Source organism: Stenella coeruleoalba, assembly GCF_951394435.1.
Source record: "Stenella coeruleoalba genome assembly, chromosome: 21".
NCBI lineage: Eukaryota > Metazoa > Chordata > Mammalia > Artiodactyla > Delphinidae > Stenella > Stenella coeruleoalba.
In genome coordinates, this window is record NC_137167.1 from 18,986,212 (window position 1) to 19,008,245 (window position 22,034).

At 43.3% G+C, this 22,034-nt stretch overlaps 1 protein-coding gene across 2 annotated transcripts in view; it reads right to left on the bottom strand.

Annotated features, from left to right (window-relative positions):
• Positions 1-22,034, bottom strand: part of MTMR7 (myotubularin related protein 7) — a 96,763-nt gene that overhangs the window by 59,252 nt on the left and 15,477 nt on the right. The gene's annotated exons all lie outside the window — the stretch shown is intronic.

A 22,034-nucleotide genomic window follows, 5' to 3' on the forward strand; every position in this document is an offset into this window, starting at 1 on the left:
GCTTACCCTTCCCCCTCCCCATGTATAGATCCTATTCTTTAAGAATACCCTTTCTGTGTTTTAAATAGGTCAACATTTTTACTTCACTGTAATTATGTAATTTTAAGGCAGGAAGCATACCCATGAAAGTTGAGTTTACACATTAACTATATATGAATAGCATTCTATTAAAAAAATAATGTATTTTCCTATGTGTTTCTCAGTTGTAGAAATGGCCCCAAGGTTATCTGCTTCCATATAAACTAGTAGGAAATACAAATATACATACAGGAGCAAAAAGTGTCAGAAGAATGTTCTGCAATGCTTAGCAAGAAAATCTACCAAATTAAGATGTTAATATTTATGATAAAATCTTTCTAATAAATAGAATGCTCACCCCTGAGCTAAAATTCAAACTGCTACAGGAGACTTCTGGAAACAACTTTTATCAAGCATACATCTCTGAAATGTAGAGTAATTTCAAGAACATGTGCATCGGGGTCATTTCAATATGAAATGTAAAGGAAATGACAAGACAGTTTCTACAAACGAATAAAGCAGCAACGACGACTTCAATAAGGCAGAGCCACCCCAAACACTCGATGAACATTCTAGTAAGGATGGCAGTGCTTAGCAATGCTACTTACTACTGCCAAGGATCAACCATCTACAAAAAGATACACTACCAAACGTAAGGTAGACAGCTAGTGGGAAGCAGCCGCAAAGCACAGGGAGATCAGCTCGGTGCTTTGTGACCACCTAGAGGGGTGGGATAGGGAGGGTGGGAGGGAGACGCAAGAGGGAGGGGATATGGGGATATATGTATATGTATAACTGATTCACTTTGTTATAAAGCAGAAACTAACACACCATTGTAAAGCAATTATACTCCAATAAAGATGTAAAAAAAAAGAAGAAAAAAGACACTGGCTCAACCCTCATCCCTCAAATCAGGATGGTGACTTGCTTCCATGAGGCAGCTGAGAGACTAGTGAATCATATGTGTGCTCCATTCTTTCGTCTAATATAGAAGCTGTTGTGCTGATGCAGTTGGAGATCCCAAGGCTTCTCAACTGCTCCAGGAAGCCCTGCGGGGACAGCGGACTGAATGGACACCCCTCAGGACCGTCAGGACAACTCCAAGGGCAAACATCACTCCACACATTCCACTGCCTCAGTTTCCTCTGAGCCCTTAGAACCAAACTAGCCTTCTGGGAATAGTACTTGAGCGTCTTGTCCCACTTCTTCCCAATTTCCAGGGATCTAATGAGGCAAATAAAGAATCAGGTATTTACTATAATTGGGGGGCATACAATTTATGCGGGGGGTGGCTGCATCATTCCTGAGGCCTTGTGAATGTCTATGTGTATCAAGAATGGTCATTCAACAGCAGTGTTCTTAACCTACCAGCTTATGGTTTTAAAAAATACATCTTTTGAGGGCTTCCCTGGTAGCGCAGTGGTTGAGAGTCCGCCTGCCGATGCAGGGGACACGGGTTCGTGCCCCGGTCCGGGAGGATCCCACATGCCGCGGAGCGGCCGGGCCCGTGAGCCATGGCCGCTGGGCCTGTGCGTCCGGAACCTGTGCTCTGCAACGGTAGAGGCCGCAACAGTGAGAGGCCCGCGTACCGCAAAAAAAAAAAACTTCTTTTGTTACTACAGTGCTCCACATTCTTTCACATGGTTATTCATCGGTCTGTCTCTTTCGTAAATGGTCCTCACATCATTGGTTTACTTTCATACCAGGTGGTCATCATTTCTTATACATTCATGAAAACTGTTTATATAGTAAGGATAGTAGCCTATGGCTTAATTGTTATTTGTATGTTTTATAACTGCCTCTTTACCAAACTCCTTTACTAGTTCTAATAATTTTTTCACCAAAGTCTCTTGGATGTTCCGAGTAGAACAGGAATATTTTCCGTCATAATTTCTCTCTTCCTTTCCAATATTTATACCTTCATTCCCCTTGTTTAATGGCATTAACTAGAACCTTCAGAATAACAGTACATAACAGTGGTAACAACACTCTTGTGTTGCTTTTCATTGGTTTGGTAACAGTTTTATTGAGACAGAATTCAGATACCATACAATTCACCCATTAAGAGTATACGACTCAACGCTTTTTAGTATATTCACAGCACTGTGTAGATCATCACTGTGCAACCACTACTACTGTCAACGTTAAAGCATTTTCATCACCCGAGGAGGAAACCCTGTTCCCAGTAGCAGTCAGCACTCTTTCCCCACTAACCACCTCAGCACTAGGCAACCATCAATCGACTTTCTGTCTCTATGGATTTGCCTACTCCAGACACTTCATATGAACTGAATCGTACAGTCTGTTGTACTCTGTGACTGGTTTATTTCACTTAGCATCATGTTTTCAATCCGTGTTTCAATCAAAGTTCGTCCATTTGTAGAATGTGTCAGTACTTCATTTATTTTTACTGTCAAAAATATTCCATTATATGGATATACCACATTTTAATTTATCTATTTGTCAGCTGATGGACATTAGGGTTGTTTCTACCTTTTGGTTATTATTACTATTATTTTTTTGAATTATTTATTTTTGGCTGTGTTGGGTCTTCGTTTCGGTGCGAGGGCTTTCTCTAGTTGCGGCGAGCGAGGGCTACTCTTTGTTGTGGTGTGCGGGTCTCTCACTATCGCGGCCTCTCTTGTTGCGGAGCACAGGCTCCGGACGCGTAGGCTCAGTATTTGTGGCCCACGGGCCTAGCTGCTCCGCGGCATGTGGGATCTTCCCAGACCAGGGCTCGAACCCATGTCCCCTGCATTGGCAGGCAGATTCTCAACCACTGCGCCACCAGGGAAGCCCTGGTTATTATTAATAATGCTGCTATGAACATTCTTATACAAGTTTTTTCTCATACAAGTTTTTATGAGGACATATGTTAGGTGTATATATACCTAGGAATGGAATTGTGCCGGTTCATATGTAACTCTTTGTTTAACCTTTTGAGGAACTCCCAGACTATTTTCCAAATCCAAAGTGGTTGTATCATTTTACATTCCCACCACCAATCTATAAGGGTTCTAATTTCTCCATGTCTTTGCAAACCCTTGTTAAGTAATTTCTTTTTTTTGATCATAGCCATCCTAGTAGGTATGAGATAGTATCTTGTGACTTTTAGTTGCATTTCCCTAATGGTTAATGATGCTAACATCTTTTCATGTGCACATCTGTTTTTAATGGGAACACTTCCTATATTTTACCCTTGAGTTTGATGTTGATTTTTTTTAAAATCACATAGTGGAAGTGACCTACTCCTATAAGAGTTTTGATTTTTGAAAATGAGGAATGAACATCATACCTTTTAAATATATATTTGGATGAATATTTACTTTTTTATTTTAGTCCTGTGCTATTAATAATAGCAATAGATTTCTTAATCCTTAAAGAAGTCTTGCATCTTGGTATATGACCAACTTGGAATCGGTGTGTTAGTGTTTCAATACTCCTTATATTTTATCCGCTATAACTGTTTTATTCTTGTTTTCCCTTTTGGTTTTTTTGCATCTATGCTTTTAAGAAATCATTACAGTTAAAATTACATAAGTTAATTAGGAAGCTTTCAACATACAAATTACTTAGTATTTGAAAGAAATATGGGTACTTCTTTATACAGAAACAAGACTTTAATAATTCATTCAATTTTTTGTGCAATTATAGATCTGTTCAATGTTTCTATTTTTTACTAAATCTGATTTTGATATCTATTTTCTTTTCAAATTATCTTATTGCCGATTTTCAAATTCTTTACAATCTTTTAATTCTTGTCTGTGGGTAAACCCCTCTGTCCTTACCCCTTCTCTCATTCCTAATATTGTGAACTATGTTCTTATTTCTTTGTGATTAGGTATGCATATGTTTTTCTTCTAAGTAACAGGTCTTGGATTTATCGAGTTAATTTTTCTCTTTTCCAATCGTTACCTTCTGCTTGTGTTTGTTAATAAATGTTTTAACATGCTTTCCTTGAGTATATCATGTGGTATTTGTTTCTTTGTTCACTTTAATTTTTTTTATAATTTTTTTTTTCTTTTTGGCTGCGCCATGAGGCATGTAGGATCTTAGTTCCCCGACCAGGGATCGAATCTGCATCCTCTGCCATGGAAGCATGGAGTCTTAACCACTGGACCACCAGGGAAGTCCCTCTTTGCTCAGTTTTAAATTCTTGACTTTAATAGCTCATCAATTTTCATTCTTTTTGATTAATAACAAGCTTTAAGTCCAATCATTTTCCTCCAGCTAAATCTTTGGCTGCATCTTATGAGTTTTGTTTGCAATATTATCATTCTTTCTAGGTAGTTTATAACTGCAGTTTTTACTTCTTTTTTTTTTTTTTTGCGGTACGCAGGCCTCTCACCGTTGCGGCCTCTCCCGCTGCGGAGCACAGGCTCCGGAGGCGCAGGCTCAGCGGCCATGGCTCACAGGCCCAGCCGCTCCACAGCATGTGGGATCTTCGCGGACCGGGGCACAAACCCGTGTCCCCTGCATCGGCAGGCGGACTCTCAACCACTGCGCCACCAGGGAAGCCCTTTATTTCTTCTTTGACCCAAGAGTTCTTAAAGAGAATATTTTTCAATTCCCACGGGATTGGATTACGGTATTTAAATTTTTGTCATTAAACATTCTATTCTGAAGTCACTATGAGAAAGATAGCATGGAAGAGACTGTGGGAGGAGAAAAGCAAGGGGATATATTATTTTTAGGACATTTCTATGGGGAAAAACTCATTTGCATGCTGAAATGTGCCTAGCTAAACTAACCAGAGGTCCAGGATTGATATACCAATTAAAAATATCTAAAAACAGAATGTAAATAATTCTCTCTGCACTTAGAACCAATGAAACAAAATTTTATTAGGGTAACCACATTGAACATAAGATAATATTTTGAAGCCAAAGTATTTAGTATGAATTATTCTCCCTATAGAAGTGAAGAAAGCTATACCACTTAGATTATTTTTAGAAAACCTCAGTGGAACAGAAGAAGGTTTGCAGATGGTGGTAGGTTAAAACACTTAATGAGATTTTTCCATGTCTTTTTGTTAACTTTGGATGCTGCCGCAGGAAAATTACATTTCAAGATTTGGCAATCGTTCTCACAGGTCTCACAGCTGTCAAAAGTAAGGCTGAAGGGGAGGGAGGGAAAAAAAAATGAGGGAAACACCAACAGCATGATTTCCCAGTGATGTAATAAAAGAAATGAGTAATAAGAATTAAAATCCCGTAATCTGAGAATTTCTGTGAAGATGGGAGCACTAAAATTGGGACCACCACGTGGTTTACACTAAGACAGCCAGAACATTCCTGACTGTGATGCTAGAGTCAGTCAATTCTAGAAAAAATGAAATAAATCTCAAGAGTTTGGGCGCCATCATGAAGCCCCATTGGTTCAATAACGCTGCCTCACTGTCGAGCTGACTTAATTCTACCTCATCTACACATGTAATAAACTATTGGTAATAAGGCTTCTTTCATACTTGGAGAGATAATGACTCTCAGGAAACCACCAGCTTCTTTTTTTATATATATAAATTAATTTTATTTATTTTTGGCTGCGTTGGGTCTTCGTTGCTGCGCACAGGCTTTCTCTAGTTGTGGTGAGTGGGGCTACTCTTCGTTGCAGTGTGTGGGCTTCTCATTGCGGTGGCTTCTCTTGTTGTGGAGCACGGGCTCTAGGCTCACGGGCTTCTGTAGTTGTGGCACGTGGGTTCAGTAGTTGTGGTGCACGGGCTTAGTTGCTCCACGGCATGTGGGATCTTCCTGGACCAGGGCTTGAACCCGTGTCCCCTGCAGTGGCAGGTGGATTCTTAACCAGTGCGCCACCAGGGAAGCCCAGGAAATCACCAGCTTCTTAAGACAAAGTTATTGCAATTCATTTGCATGTTCCTGGGAACACCACGCTTAAGACACACTTGGCATTCGTGCTCTGCAAATGGCAATTCATTTATGCAAAAGATATTACACTATTATCATTAACTCTTGAGTGTACATTTTTCACTTTCTGACATTTCCAAAAATGGAATGTATCTTATGATTAATGTGGTAAGAAGCCACTGTGGCATTTAACTGGCTGCACTTTTTCTTTCTCTGTGGTAAATAAAATCTCAGTGCATTTTACAATCACTGATGTCTTAGGTTTGCTGAAATGCAGTTATTAGTCACTGGCATATAAATTATATTTGAAATCATGGGACTGAAAGAGGTTACCTCGGGAGAGCATGCAAAGTGACAAGAGGAAAGACCTGAGGGCATCCAACACTTAAAGCTCTGAAGGAAGAGGAGGAATCAGAAAAGCAAACTTGGAGGAATGGCCAGTTAGGAGGAAAATCAGGAGAGCGTGCTGTCAGGGGAGAGGGTGCAGAGGGAGTGGTTTAAAAGGAGAATGTTTATGCCGATTGCTGCTGAGAAATCAAGTAAGGCAAGAACCATAAAATGCCCGTTGGACTCAGCATCACGGAAGATGCAGAAGGGGTCGTGGGAGCCCTGGGATCAGAAGCCATAACACAACGGCTGGAGGAGTGAACTCACTAGAGCTGAGAAAGTGGAGATTCTACTCTTCGTGGAAGTGAAGGCAGAAGCCAGAGCTGGGAACCTGACCACTCAAACTCCATCCCGGAGTAGCAAAAGACCGAAGCATGCAAAGAGCTTTCCAGAAGCAATAGGCAGGTCAAGACAAAGCAGCCTAAGAGGGTTGCCAACCAGGGGGCGTCTCACACTGTGATGCACACAGGAAATAAAGTAACTCCCATTCGGAGGAAACTGTGAGAAATACGTTTTAAAGGATTAGAAAAAGGAGATGAGGATCACTGGACAAGGATTTGTTTATCCTGCTTGTACTGAAGTCTCCCCAGTCCTACAAAGCTTCTCCTCCAGCTTTTAAAACTGGTCTTTTTAAAAATTAAGAAACATGCTTATTTATGCAATGTTTAAAAATTCAGAAATACAGAAGAGGGAAAGAAACTCACCCTAGGCCCATAATTGAAACACAAGCACTGGGACTTCCCTGGGCGCAGTGGTTAAGAATCCACTTGCCAATGCAGGGGACACGGGTTCAATCCCTAGTCCAGGAAGATCCCACGTGCTGCGGAACAACTAAGCTCGTGGGCCACAACTACTGAGCCCGCACTCTAGAGCCCGCGAGCCGCAACTACTGAGCCCAGGTGCCACAGCACCTGAAGCCCACGCGCCTAGAGCCCATGCTCTGCAACAAGAGAAGCCACTGCAATGAGAAGCCCACTCACCACAACGAAGACCCAACTCAGCCAAAAACAAATAAATATTTTTAAAAACCACAAGCACTGTGAATCTTTTGGTGTATTTTAGAAAATATTTATACCTTATTTTAAGCATTTTTTGATTACGTGGCAAAGTGCCAGGGGAAAGAAACCCAAGGATGGGGAGGAAAAATCTAATCTCTGCCGTTGCTTTACTGAACCTTTCCTTTGCCCCAAATCTTCAGGAGAGTAGGTTGTATACTGTACTGCCTTGATGGGCTGGACAAGGGCTGTGTAATTAAGTAAGAGGCGGGTTTTAATACAACACAGCTGAGTCATGGACCAGAGGTGCCTAAATGGATGGTGAAACAATCGATAACCTGAACTAATTCAGTGGGAGCAGAAGATTATGCTAGAGGAGACTGTGAAAGTGCAAACATCCAAGGGAACCGGCAGAAATTCTGGGAAGAGCTTTGGAATTCTGAAGGGAATAGAATGGAGGTGTTCAAAATAACTACCAACATGGCATGGGTCAGGCCAATCCCAGCCGTCAGTTGGCTCGTGTAAAAATTACCAAAATAATAATAATAAAAACAACAATTAAACATTTTTGGAGAACTTACTCTCTGCCATGCACTGTGCTGTCACTGCATATCTGACCTCAGTTAATCCCCACAATAACCCCATGAGTTAGGTCCTCACATAATCTTCATTTCACTGTTACGTTTAGAGACCTGACAAATCCTCCCAGGTCACACAAGTAGTACATGGGAAGGCTCAGCTTGGAGTTAAGGTCTATCCAGCTCCAAAGGCCAAGCTCACAGGTCACCGAGGCTGTGGACCCTGGTGAATGCCTATGAGGTCATTCTAGTTCTGTTACCCAAAATTAATATGTTTAGGATAACCAGTTAACAATTATTTTAAGCAACTTTATACATGAAATTAGTATTTGAAAACAGAATGCTGGGACTTCCCTGGTGGCGCAGTGGTTAAGAATCCGCCTGCCAATGCAGGGGACACGGATTCGAGACCTGGTCCGGGAAGATCCCACATGCCGCGGAGCAACTAAGCCCGTGCGCCACAACTACTGAGCCTGCGCTCTAGAGCCCGTGACCCACAACTACTGTGCCCGCACACCTAGAGCCCGTGCTCCACAACAAGAGAAGCCACCGCAATGAGAAGCACACGCACCGCAAGGAAGAGTAGCCCCTGCTAGGCGCAACTAGAGAAAGCCCGCGCGCAGCAACGATAGACCCGACGCAGCCAAAAATTAATTAATTAATTTTTAAAAAACAGAATGATTTAAGAGAAAATTATATTGTAAAACTATATTCACAAACCACTATGAGAACATTCTTCTTTGAGATAAACCCAAAGACAAAAGGCCTGGGAATGGGCTACGGGAACCCAAATGTTGGCACGAGGACACGTTCAGGATTCTCAGAACCAAAAGAAAGAACAGTAAACATCCAATTCCACTCAACAAAATGCCTTTGTGTAGCACGGTGTTAGGTTCTGGGAAGAAGAACAAAAGGCTGAATAGGATGGAGTCTTTGTCTCATCCTGAAGAATCTTACAGACTCAATGGAGAAGGCTGTGCCCCAGTTTAATAGCCTTTTCATTCCCATCCCTGCTCTGCTGAGGTTAGATTGAGAGGAAAAAAAGCTTTCATCAGCTTTTCTAAGCCGAGGCTGAAAAGCCTCAGTGAAAACATGGGGCCCCTCCACGGCACTGCCAGGCCTGAAACAGGACACAAGTATGGCTGCATCCTTCCCCCATCCATCACAGGGGGACACAGCCTCTCCTCAGCCATTCTCCATTGCACCACCTTCTAATTTCAATCTAAATAGAAGTCTTTACTTTCTACCCTGCAGGTTGAATACTGGACTACTGAACATTTTGGGGTTCTAGAATCATCTCTATCTGGAAAAGAAAAGCTGCTCTGCAGGACAGGGAGTCCAAAGTGCAGTGTAGGGTTACCTTTTAATGAAAGAAAGGAAGATGAACGGCACTGGCCACCAGTTTTGCTTGGGCTGAAGGTGAGTCCTCTAACCCGTATAAAGCAGGCTGAGGGTCACGGCCAGTCAGCCAGGGGAAGAGATCCAGAGGCTGCGGAACAGGGAGAAATCAAAATGTCTGCAGCGGCCAAAACCGAAGACAAGTTTATGTTCTAATCTAAGAAAAGCAACTAGATAAATAGTTTGTCGTGCTAAATTTGGTATCATGACATTTTCTAAGTCCAGCAACATGAAAAGTAAAATATTTGTCTGCAAGTCAGGAGGCCTCGACTCTGGTTCTGGTTCCGGTTCTGGTTTTGAAAGGGAACCGTTGGGTGCAGGCAGCTGAGCGACTCCGTCTGGGTTCTGACTCCTGTAAAGGACCTACAGGTATTTAATGCGTTCCCACACTTGCACAGGTTAACTCAGAGGTGCTTCAGAGAGACGTTAGAAAACCCAGAAAACAGCAGTTGTGAAAATACACACGATAATGACTCAATATTAAATCTCAAGAAATTTAGCCCCTCGGTAACGTGGTTGGCCAACAAAGCTCTCGCGATTTCCCAAGAAAAGGAAGCACCAGCCTCGGCCACAGCAGATGCCACAACACTCTCTGAAAGTGGCCCAGGGGCTGCACTGCAGCCCAGTGTTCGGGGCCCAACAGAGAGAAGCCCCCGAGGGCAGAGCCCGGCCTCAGGTATCCACCGTCTTGGGTGCAGAGGCTGTGCTGGCTTCAAGCAGTGCCCACTACCTGCTCACGAACGAACGAACGGCTGAGAATCACAATCAGGCCCATCCAGGACTTTTCTAGAAAAGCTGAAGGTAAAGAAGGAAGCACCGTTGAGGAAGATTCCTCTCAACTTCTCCCTTGAGCAGAAGGGACGAAAGAAGGGTAATAATAACAACAACACTACTCACATTAACTGAGCAACTGCTGAGTGTCAGGTATCGTACTAAGTGTTGTCCGCACACTATTTCTAACCCTGGCTGAAAACTAGACATAGTGGTCCCACTGAACAAATGATAAAATACACATGCAGCCTGTAGACCTACTGCCCAAGGACCCGCAGCTAGAAAGCGGCAGAGCTAGATTTCAGACCAGAAGTGTCTGACGCCCACACCTGTTCCCTAGATGTGTCCCCATACTTTACCCCCTCGGTCCAAGCCTAAGACTGTAAATCCTTCATTTTCCCTAAAATTTCAACGACAGAGTTACACGGTTAACACGTAAAAAGTTCTGACTAGGCCTTCTCTGGTGGCGCAGTGGTTGGGAGTCCGCCTGCCGGTGCGGGGGACGCGGGTTCGTGCCCCGGTCCGGGAGGATCCTGCGTGCCGTGGAGCGGCTGGGCCCGTGAGCCATGGCCGCTGAGCCTGCGCGTCCGGAGCCTGTGCTCCGCAACGGGAGAGGCCACAATGGTGAGAGGCCCGCGTACCGCAAAAAAAAAAAAAAAAAGTTCTGACTAAAGCTAAAGCACTGATAACTCAGTGTAGAGCATTAAGTTAAAATGGCCACGTTAACGCCATCTAGTACTTCACTGGTCTGGAGGGGTGCATGCCCGCCATGGTACTGAGGAGGCCTGGGGCGCCTGGCTCCCACGTGGTCCCAGGACCAGCTGGCCAGAGTCATGACAGGTGCTCTGGCCTGTTTCACGTCATAAGGTGCCATGACCTTCTGGCAGCAGGAGAACCACGTCAGGAATCAAGGTGCACTTCTCACCAGCCATGCATCAATTTTAGAAATGTTTCATTTATGGTAGATGTCCCTGTGGCACTAAGTAGGATTATTTTTTTAATAAATTTATTTATTTTATTTATTTTTGGCTGCATCAGGTCTTCGTTGCTGCAAGCAGGCTTTCTCTTGTTGCGGCGAGCGGGGGCTACTCTTCGTTGCGGTACATGGGCTTCTTATTGCAGTGGCTTCTCTTGTTGTGGAGCACAGGCTCTAGGCGCACGGGCTTTAGTAGTTGTGGCACGAGAGCTCAGTAGCTGTGGCTTGTGGGCTTAGTTGCTCCATGGCATGTGGGATCTTCCCAGACCAGGGATCAAACCCATGTCCCCTGCATTGGCAGGTGGATTCTTAACCACTGCGCCACCAGGGAAGGCCAAGTAGGATGTTTTAAGTTTGAACCCAGAGCTCCTGGACAATGAATGATTCCACCTGCGAGTAACTACATGTGTGAGAGAGAAAGAGGAAAGGCATCCATCTCTGTAGTTATGAATAAACTGTAATTACTGACAAACAAGTTCATAACAGAGACTTCGGAGATTTCATTCTTGCTCTCACTGAATGCTCACCTCGTGTCTGTGATTCCATTTCCCCTGTTACAGTAGTGGTAATGACAGAGTTTGCAAAAAAGATGGGCTACTCAATGATAGTTGCAGAATATTTTGACATAGATGAAGAAAAAGTGAAGCAATAAAACATTCTTCAGACCACTTGGAATTGTCATAATCTCTTATAATAGGGAAAACAAGCATCTGATTTTTTCAATTTAAAAAGAAGTACTTTCAGGCTTCCCTGGTGGCGCAGTGGTTGGGAGTCCGCCTGCTGATGCAGGGGACACAGGTTCGTGCCCCGGGCCAGGAGGATCCCACATGCCGCGGAGCTGGCGCGTCCGGAGCCTGTGCTCCGCAACGGGAGAGGCCACAACAGTGAGAGGCCCGCGTACCGCAAAAAAAAAAAAAAAAAAGTACTTTCAATACTGTATTGTATATTTGAAAGTTGCTAAGCGAGTATATCTTAAAAATTCTCATCACAAGAAAAAAATTGTTAACTATATGAAGTGATGAGTGCTAATAACACTGTGGTAATCATTTTGCAATATACACATATATCAAATCATTATACTGCATACCTTAAACCAATACAATGTTCTATGTCAATTATATCTCAGTAAAACTGGAAAAATAAAATCACATGGTAGGGACTTCCCTGGCGATCTAGCGGTAAAGACTTCACCTTCCAATGCAGGGGGTGTGGTTGGATCCCTGGTCAGGGAGCCAAGATCCCACGTGCCTCGCGGCCAAAAAACCAAAACATAAAACAGACGCAATACTGTAACAAATTCAATACTTTAAAAATGATCCACATTAAAAAAATAAAATCACATGGTAAAATGTCATATAATAAACTTGTTTGCAAAAAAAATTTTAATTAAAGTAATTAAGAGATACACATTTTTCCTAGTTGCATAAAGTTGCTTGAACTCATAAAAGGGGGTAGTCAGGGACTTCCCTGGTGACACAGTGGTGAAGAATCCGCCTGCCAATGCAGGGGACATGGGTTCGAGCCCTGGTCCGGGAAGATCCCACATGCCGCGGAGCAACTAAGCCCGTGAGCCACAACTACTGAGCCCTCGCGCCAACTACTGAAGCCCGCGAGCCTAGAGCCCATGCTCCGCAATGAGAGAAGCCACCGCAATGAGAAGCCCGCGCACCACAATGAAGAGTAGCCCCCCCCACTGCAACTAGGGAAAGCCCGCGTGCAGCAACGAAGACCCAACGCAGCCAAAAATAAGTAAATAAATAAATTTATTTTTTAAAAAAACGGGGGTAGTCAGGAAGCTTCAGGAGTTTTCTAATCCAGCCGTTTGGTAGAAAAATCAGAAACACCAATCCTTCTCCCAAAAGGCAGATTTAATCTGTTTAAAACCATAAAACTAATGAAAGTCTTTTCCCAGGACCATTTTATTCAGAGGTCAGATATTGGAGAAGAAATGAGGGAAAGGCAAAAATCACAAAACACAATCCAAGAAAATATATGGCATGTAACCAGAAGAAATACTTAAGACATCCTGTCCTTCAAAAAATTTATAAAATATCTTTGACATAACACAGAGAGAGATGCGGGTAGGATACACACATTCAGACTGCAGGAAAATAATCCTATTTTCAAGCTGCCTGAAAAATCAAGTCTTTTAAAAATGTATCCCGCTATGAAGCTGAATTATTCTCTAAAACTTAGTCAGTACAGTCAGATACACTACAAAGCAAGGCACCTATTAAAAACCCCTGAGACGGCTGCCACCCATCAGTTTAACCTTTGTTAATGTAATTAATTTATTAATTCATGTTATTAATTTGAGTGTCTATTCTGTGCCAGGGACCCAGACCGGTTACCCAGAGACTCCTAATTAGTGACACTGCCCGCAGATTATGTGACTCCACCTCTGTCAGGACTCTTCCAGGAGCAAGAGACAGAAGTCTCAACTTCATACGGCTGCAGCCAAAAGGGATTTTAATGAAGCATTTAACCATAACGATCAGACTGGCCAGGGGTTCAAAGTCCCCAGCCCCCCCCCCCCCACCCCCCCCCCCCCCCCCCGCCATCTCTCAGCAGGGGCCCCTCCATCTCTGCTGGCTCTCTGCTCACGACGGCTCCAGAAACCCAGCCTCACCGGATGTGTTCCCCGCAGCCCATGCAGCCTCACTGCATTTCACTGGGTCCTACGCCTACACTTAAGCCAGTCACAGTGGTCACAGGAATAACCTGATGGGTGGCCCGGTTCGAGCCACACAAAAGCACACAAACTGTGGGCAGACCAGGCGTGGGCCCTCAGTGAGCCCGGGAGAACGCACGGTGAGCTGCCAGAGCCCGGCTCACGGCTACCACGCCCTCTGTTCCCAGCTTGTCATCCTACTTCACGCCTTTGTCACATCACTCGCTGTTCAAAGCCTCAGTGCTCCCAGTACTACTGATCAGGGCCTCCCACAGCCTGGCAGCACCTTACCTTTTCAGCAGGTTCCTTTTTTAATACCCAAAACCATCGCCAACATCATATAATAGAGGCCACTGATTATTCTCCAAAGACATACTGAGCTACCATAATCTGCACATGCGCAGATAACCCCCATGCTGCTGCTTCCTCCGACAGCATCTACCAGCCTACAGAGCCCGCCTCCTCAATCTTACCCCCTCAAGCACCAACTTCTGTCCGGACAGAGCCAGTATCAGGCAGGTTAACTGAAGTGGGAGGGTTCAGATCTGGAAAGACTAAAACCCAGTTTGAAACAGACTCATAATCCAAGGAGTGTAGACACACCCATGGGTAGCTATCGGTAGAAAAGTTCATTCCGATAACCTTGATCTAATTTTCAAAAGTAAGAGGTAAAAGAATGAATGGGTTTATCCAGAATATTCTGTTATGCTAGTTGCACAACAGGACAATGAAAATAAAGATTCTGAATTGTATGCATGTTATAAGGATGTTTAGTGTGTCAGCTTTCAAAGTGAAGAATCTATGTATTTCCCCAATTGGCTGGAAAATTTAAGACCTTTCTCCACACAAGAAATAGGTACTTGACACACTTATTTCTACAGATCTACAAATCTCCAAATAATTCCAATAAATAAGGTTATACTCTGAAAAATATAAGTTGTGGGAAATTTGCTTTTAAAAGAAGAAAAAAGTCAGTCAACTTTCCTATATAGAAGAGGATGTTTTTGGGAATCCCCTGGTGGTCCAGTGGTTAGGACTCGGCGCTTTCACTGCCATGGCCAGGTTTGATCCCTGGTTGGGGAACTAAGATCCCACAAGCCATGCGACACGGCCAAAATTAAAAAATTTTTTTGATTTAAAAAAATAAAAAAAGGATATTTTTATCCAGCTTAAGCCAAGGTAAAGGAAATCTCTTGATGATTTCAGATAGCCCTGAATGCCTATAAATGGGCACAATGTTGAGTTCCATCTGCCTATACAATTGTTCAAACAGTTGATTTGGGACTTCCCTGGTGGCGCAGTGGTTAAGAATCCGCCTGCCAGTGCAGGGGGACATGGGTTTGAGCCCTGGTCCGGGAAGATCGCACATGCTGCGAAACAACTAAGCCCGTGCACCACAACTACTGAGCCTGCGCTCTACAGCCTGCAAGCCACAACTACTGAGCCCATGTGCCACAACTACCGAAGCCCACGTGCCTAGAGCCCACGCACCGCAATGAAGAGCAGCCCCCGCTCGCCACAACTAGAGAAAGCCCGTGCACAGCAACAAAGACCCAATGCAGCCAAAGATAAATAAATAAACAAATAAATAAATAAAACAGTTGATTTGACTGACATTCAACTAAATTTTAAAAATTCCCTGAGGGGGACAATAAAGTTAAAATAGTAAGTGACACAGACCTATATAGCTACTTAAGAAATGAGATTGCTAGCAATTCTTGGAAAAGACAGAGAAAAGAAAAGGGAGCCCATTTTTGCTCAGGGGAAACTATAAACGTTATGCCAGCAGCCAAGCTCATAAATAAAGTCAGGCACTTGAGAGATCTGCACAGGGCCCATATAATTTATTTTGGTAGGATGACCCTGGATGTGTAGGCTTAAAAGAACATGCGCTGTTGAACAAGAGGACAGTCTCAGGATTTATTTCAACACCACCTCAAAATAACCTCAACCAAAAATACCATTTTCAACAAGCATAAATAAGAGAAAAAGAGGAAGAAAGAGATTAAGAGGAAAATAAATAAAGAACAGATGCTGGGCCCATTGTGACTCAAAGAATAAACCTATGGAACAACCTATTAAAGATACCTGGCTTCAAAACAACAGTATTTTGAAAACTAGAATAATATTGGGAGAATAAGACCTAGCTAGGAGGCAATACAGAAGGCAAAGGCTTATCTTATGATTTTCCTCTAAAAATATTTCTAAAATTCTAAAACGCTTCTGAAGGTGACATATTTTTGACAAAGCCACCGCGAGCAAAGGATTAAACCGTCTACTTACATAGCTCTATGGAAACTATGGGAAACCAGTTTTCCAAGGGCAAATTGTGCCAAATGGAACTCATTGCTGGTCCAAAGAGAGGAGACAGCCTGGGCACAGACAGAACCGAGTGGTATACCCCCCTGCCCCTCCCACCGTGTCCTGGCAAGTATCGGTGCCAGAGGGCAAAGGGGTACAGCCTGTCCACGCGGGCAAGGCCAGTTTCCAGCCCATTTACACATTCCCATGCCTCACCCTGGGCTCCGAGCCCCCAAGGACAAACTCTATAATCGGCACCACATTTTCCCCTTTCTCATCTTACAGGACACCCCTTGGGAGCCCATCATTCCCATTCTGGGAAATGAGTTTACAGCAGAATGCCGTGCAGACACAAAGATGCGGAAGCCTCTTCTGAGGCCCAATTAGAAAGACTGCACAACTGTCCTGTCACAAAGAGCTCTGAGGTCCCCAGGAGCGTGAGGACACCACTCACCCAGCACAGCATATCCCCTCCAGCCTAATACCCAAGACCCGCCTCCTCAATACTGCCTCCCTTTGACCATCCCAGTCCACAGAGATCATCCTCTCTGTGGACTGGGAATTGCTGTGGCACTTCTGGTCATTACTATTTATTTCCCATTTATTCTGCACTGCCTTATTACATGCTTTTTTTTTTTTTTTTCGGTACGCGGGCCTCTCGCTGTTGTGGCCTCTCCCGTTGCGGAGCACAGGCTCCGGACGCGCAGGCTCAGCGGCCATGGCTCACGGGCCCAGCCGCTCCGCAGCATGTGGGATCTTCCTGGACCAGGGCACGAACCCGTGTCCCCTGCACTGGCAGGCGGACTCCCAACCACTGCGCCACCAGGGAAGCCCCATAACATGCTATTTTTACTGAACCGTTCTAATTGTTTCCCAGAATGCATATTCTCAAGGGAGGTTCTTTTATTTCCAATATTCCCTGCAACACCATGAACAATGCAGGCCCACACTTACATTGGAACTGTGGGAAGAAGGAAAAAGGAGATGCAGTCCTTGGCTTACTGGCATCCGGCAATGATGGACCATTACGATGATATCAGAGCAACATGGCAACGCCTCGACGAGAGGCTCCTTGAGGACGGGCACTATGTGTTTTTCATCTCTGTGCCCTAATGCTTAGCACACGCATGTGCTAAAATATTCGTCCAGTGACTGGAAGTTAACAGCACTATGGTAAAAACGAAGTATGTGAGGGCTTATAGGTAGATTCAGGTATGATTAACCAGGAATGCTCTATTTTTGAATTTGAATTTTCAGACAAGGTAAGTAATATTAAGTGATGGAAGATGTTGCAAGGACAAGAAACAAGGAATAAAGACAAACAACAAAACAAAACAAAACACCAAACTTCATCTGCAAAGGTGAAAACTAAAACTAAGTGCCGTGGGACTAAGAGGTTTTACCTTCTTCTCCATAGCTGGGGTACAGGATGCAGCTGTGGTTGAACAGTCTTCAAAAGCTGCTGTGAACACAAGCCAGCAGGTAAAAACAAAAGCTGCACCATTAAACTAGATTAGAGATTTTTAAAAAGACAAAATAAAACTCGTCTTCACACTGGGAAGACGTTACCCAGGTGGTATAGAAGCTGACAAGTTTCAAGAAACTTTAGGTCATAAACTCTTCATGTGATTGCTGTGATTATATAGATCTTTTTTTTTTTTTTTTTTTTTTTTTCCGGTACGCGGGCCTCTCACTGTTGTGGCCTCTCCCGTTGTGGAGCACAGGCTCCGGACGCGCAGGCTCAGCGGCCATGGCTCACGGGCCCAGCCGCTCCGCAGCATGTGGGATCTTCCTGGACCGGGGCACGAACCCGTGTCCCCTGCATCGGCAGGCGGACTCTCAACCACTGCGCCACCAGGGAAGCCCTATATAGCTCTTTGTAACATTCTTTATTTGAAAAGTTGAGACTGTGCAAGACACCATGTCTTGCCAGTTTCTGGGTACACTGTAGAACTAAATTTGGAGTTACCATGCAAGATTTTTTTTCGTGCTGTCATTTGTAATGTTTTGCGAGAATCCTTGGGGTTAAAGTTTTGGTTACAATATTGCTTCACTTTTTAGAGCCTGACAGTCCTTGCAAAATGAAAATCTGTGAACTTGGTACTAAATCCAGGTATAACATTTTTTTTTGGAAGCCATATTTATATTTTCTTGTAAAGTACTTTTGAATTAATAAAATATTAGCATACATGTGAGAGCACCGAACCCGAACCACTAGAGTACCAGGGAACACTGGCTTAATTGTGTTAAAAAATAAGACAGATGTTAACTAGACTTATTGTGATCATTTTACAATGTATACAAATACTGAATCGCTATGTTGTATACCTGAAACTAATAATACTGCTATATGTCTCTTACTCCTCAATTAAAAATTTTTTCACAAAAAAAAAGAAAGAAGGCTGTTGAAAGATAGTGAAGCTTGGACCCAGTCACATTAAACCATTTCCTTGATTCATTCCTTCAAGGAATCTTCACTGTGCACCTTTCCTCTGTGCCAGGCACAGAGCGCTCTGGATGCTGCGGCTACAGCAGGGGACAAGACGACGTCACTGGCACGGGGAGCTGGCATTGTTTGGGGGGGCAAGAGAACAGGCAATGACAAATAAACAAGCAAAGCCAACAAACAAACATACGTGCATGCCAGAAGGTGCTAGGGAGGAAACGGAAGCAAGATAAGCAGTTGCGTGGGGAGGGGCATCAGCATGTCCAGGGACTTCCTCTCCTATAAAATGATTGGACATTTCAGTAGAGACCAAAGGAAGTGAGAGAGCCGGCCACAAGGCAATCTGGGAAAACAGCATTCCAGCCCAAAGGAACCATTGCAAGACCTCGCACAGGAAGATCTTTGAATAATTCAAGGGGCTACAAGGAGGTGGGACGTCTGGACCAGAGTTGGTGTAGAGTGGGGACGAGTTGCCACAGGCAGCTGGGGCCATCTGTCAGGCCTTCCAAGAGGATGCTAGGACACTCACTGCCTTTCACTCTGAGTGGGCTGAGAAACCCACACTGGAAGGTGTACAGGGGAAGAAAGGTAGCAGGATTTGGCAGATAAACCTTCTAGAAGTGGACAATTTTCTAAGGTCTTGACTTACAGTGATTGTATCTATATTGCAATATTGGAATATTTTTTGTTTGCTTGATTCTTCCCTACAACGTAAGTTCCATTAGAGGTTCCACTAGAGAGCCTGTCTTGTTCACCACTGGATGGATCTCCAAGGCCTAAAACAGCACCTGGCCTACAGAAAGCACTCAAGGAAGAGCTGTTGAAGGTCCAAGTGAAAGAATACCTGCATGAATAGGGTCTTTGAATCGATCCACTTAGCTCAAGAAGGCAGAACCCCTTTGGTACACCACCACTACTCATGCAGGCTGAGCAGCTCACTTCCATGTGGAAGTCAACTCCACCTTGACCATTCGAAATAATCTGTGCTTTGCTACATGCCCCGAGGAATGAAACTTTCTTTCAGAGCTTGGCAGTAAATTTCTTTCTCCGGGAATCTGTGATAAACAGTGTTTTAATACACGAAAAAAAGGAGAAAAGTAAACACACAATTTTTATAAAGTTGTCACAGCCTGCCACAAAACGTTAAGTGGGGTTATTTTTAAACTATTTTAAACGGCTGAGGGAGGAAGGGTTGGGCCTATGTCCTGGGAAGTACTTTAACTCCCAAAGGCTTCAACTAGCTGTCCACTAGCTGTCCACCAGGGGAAAGGGCACCAGAAAATAGTTTACACTGTTCCTGGCCTAAGAAATATGGTACAAAATGAGCTTCTCGGCCTCCCTCTGAGTGTAACAGAAGAATACAAACGGAACCATCACACGGGACAGAGTCACGGAACCCTGGGTGTGTGGTCAAGAGGTTTAATTTCATGCATATTTCACAGCTTGTCCCATTCGGAATGGAAAAACCAATAAAAATAAACTTTAAATAAGGATAAGAAAATACGTGCACATCTGTTCTGTGAAAACAAGCATTCCAGACACTGTGTGCCTGTGGAGATATGACAGAAGTGATAACTAAACCACATCAGTCAATAATGTGAGTTCAAGTGAGAAATGTTGAAATTCACGAATAAATAAATAAATGCCCAGAGTGGACATATGCAGGAGGTTACACGTTCATGTCTTGATCGTTCCTCACAAGCATTCAGATATTTCAAGGTATGAAATGTCTTAATGGTATCCCTTTTGAAAGCTTAATGCAGACACCAATCTTACCATGTTACTTTCATCCACTAAAAGAAAAAAAAAAAAAAATCAGACCGTTTTCTCAGTTTCTTCCCCACACATCCACTCCAAAAAGATTCTCCCTCTGGAATCCTGGATGATGTCACTGAGGCTTCTTCTCCAGGGAACGGAGGCCACGACAGAGGCTTCCTGAGCAAAACTTGACACCTTACCTAAAATTCACACAGTTGATGAAATTAACATTTTTATAAAAGAAAACTATGCTCTCAAGTATGGGTGTGAACTAGAGTTGGGTGACAGGAAGGGACTCTTTGTAGAGTGCCCTCAGGGGAAAAACTAGTCAACCCCACTGTAAAGTGAGGAAATGGATGAGTAAATCAAATGAAATGTTTGGATAAAGAAAAAAATTTTTATTCTCAGATTTCATAGAAGTTCTTCCAGCATACAAACCGGTGACCACCTCCTCTGGCAATGATGATGGTAATAAAATTAAGAAAAACAGCTAAAGTTTACTAAATGCCACATTATTAAGTGTTTTAAATGTATTCTCTCATTTAGTCTCCTAATGAGTTACAGATGAGAAAATCAAGGCTTTGGGAGACCTCAAGTGACTCAATCAAGGCCATATACGTAGCTACAGTAATCAAGATTGTGTGGTACTAATTAAGGATAAATACGGAGATCAAAGGAATAGAACTGAGAGGCCAGTAAAAAACCCAGGCATCTATGGTCCACGCAACTATAGTGAATTAATTTTCCACAAGGTTGTGGAGATAATTAAAGGGTATAAGTCCTTCAATAAAGGATGCTGGGACAACTGGAATCCCACATGTAAAAGAATGAATGTAGACCGCTATCTCACACCATACACAAAAATTAACTCAAAATGGATCAAAGACCTACACAGTGAAAATCTTTGTGATCTTGGATTAGGTGATGGTTTCTTAGATATAGCACCTAATGTACAAGCAACCAAAGAAAAAATAGATAAATTGGACTTCATCACAGTTAAAAACTTTTGTGCTTCTAAGAACAAGAAAATGAAAAAAAGACCCACAGAATGGAAGCAAATATCTGCAAGTCATATATCTGAGAAAGATCTGGTATTCAGAATATACAAAGACTTACAACTCAACAATAAAAATATAGATGGCACGTAAGCTTTCTTTTTGGCCACACAGCACCAGGCATGCAGGATCTTAGCTCCCCAGCCAGGGATCGAACCCATGCCCCCTGCAGTGGAAGTGCGGAGTCTTAACCACTGGACCACGAAGGAGGTCCCTTATAGATGGCACAATTAAAAATGAACAAAGACCTATAATATAACACAGAAGAAAATCTTGATGATCATGGGTTTGGCGATGACTTTTTAAATACAACAGCAAAGGCGTGATCTACAAAAGAAAGAACTGATTAGCTAGACTTAATTAAAATTAAAAACTTCTGCTTTGCAAAACACAGTCAAAAAAATGAAAAGACAAGCCATGGATTGGGAGAAAACATTTGCAAAAGACATTTCTGATAAAAACAACTCGATTAAAAAATGAGCCAAAGATCTTAACAGAGACACCTCACCAAAAACATACAGATGGCAAAATAAGCATATGCTGTGCATCATGTGTCGTCAGGGAAATGCAAATTAAAACAACGAGTTACCACTACACACTGACAAGGACAGCCAAAATCCAAACACTGACAACACCAAATGCTGACAAGGATGTGAAGCAACTGGAACTCTCATTCGTTGCTGGTGGGAATACAAAATGGTACAGTCACTTTGGAAGTCAGTTTGGCAGCTTCTTGCAAAACTAAATACACTCTTAGTATGTAATCCAGCAATTACTTTCTTTGGGATTTATTCAAAGGAGCTGAAAACCTGTACA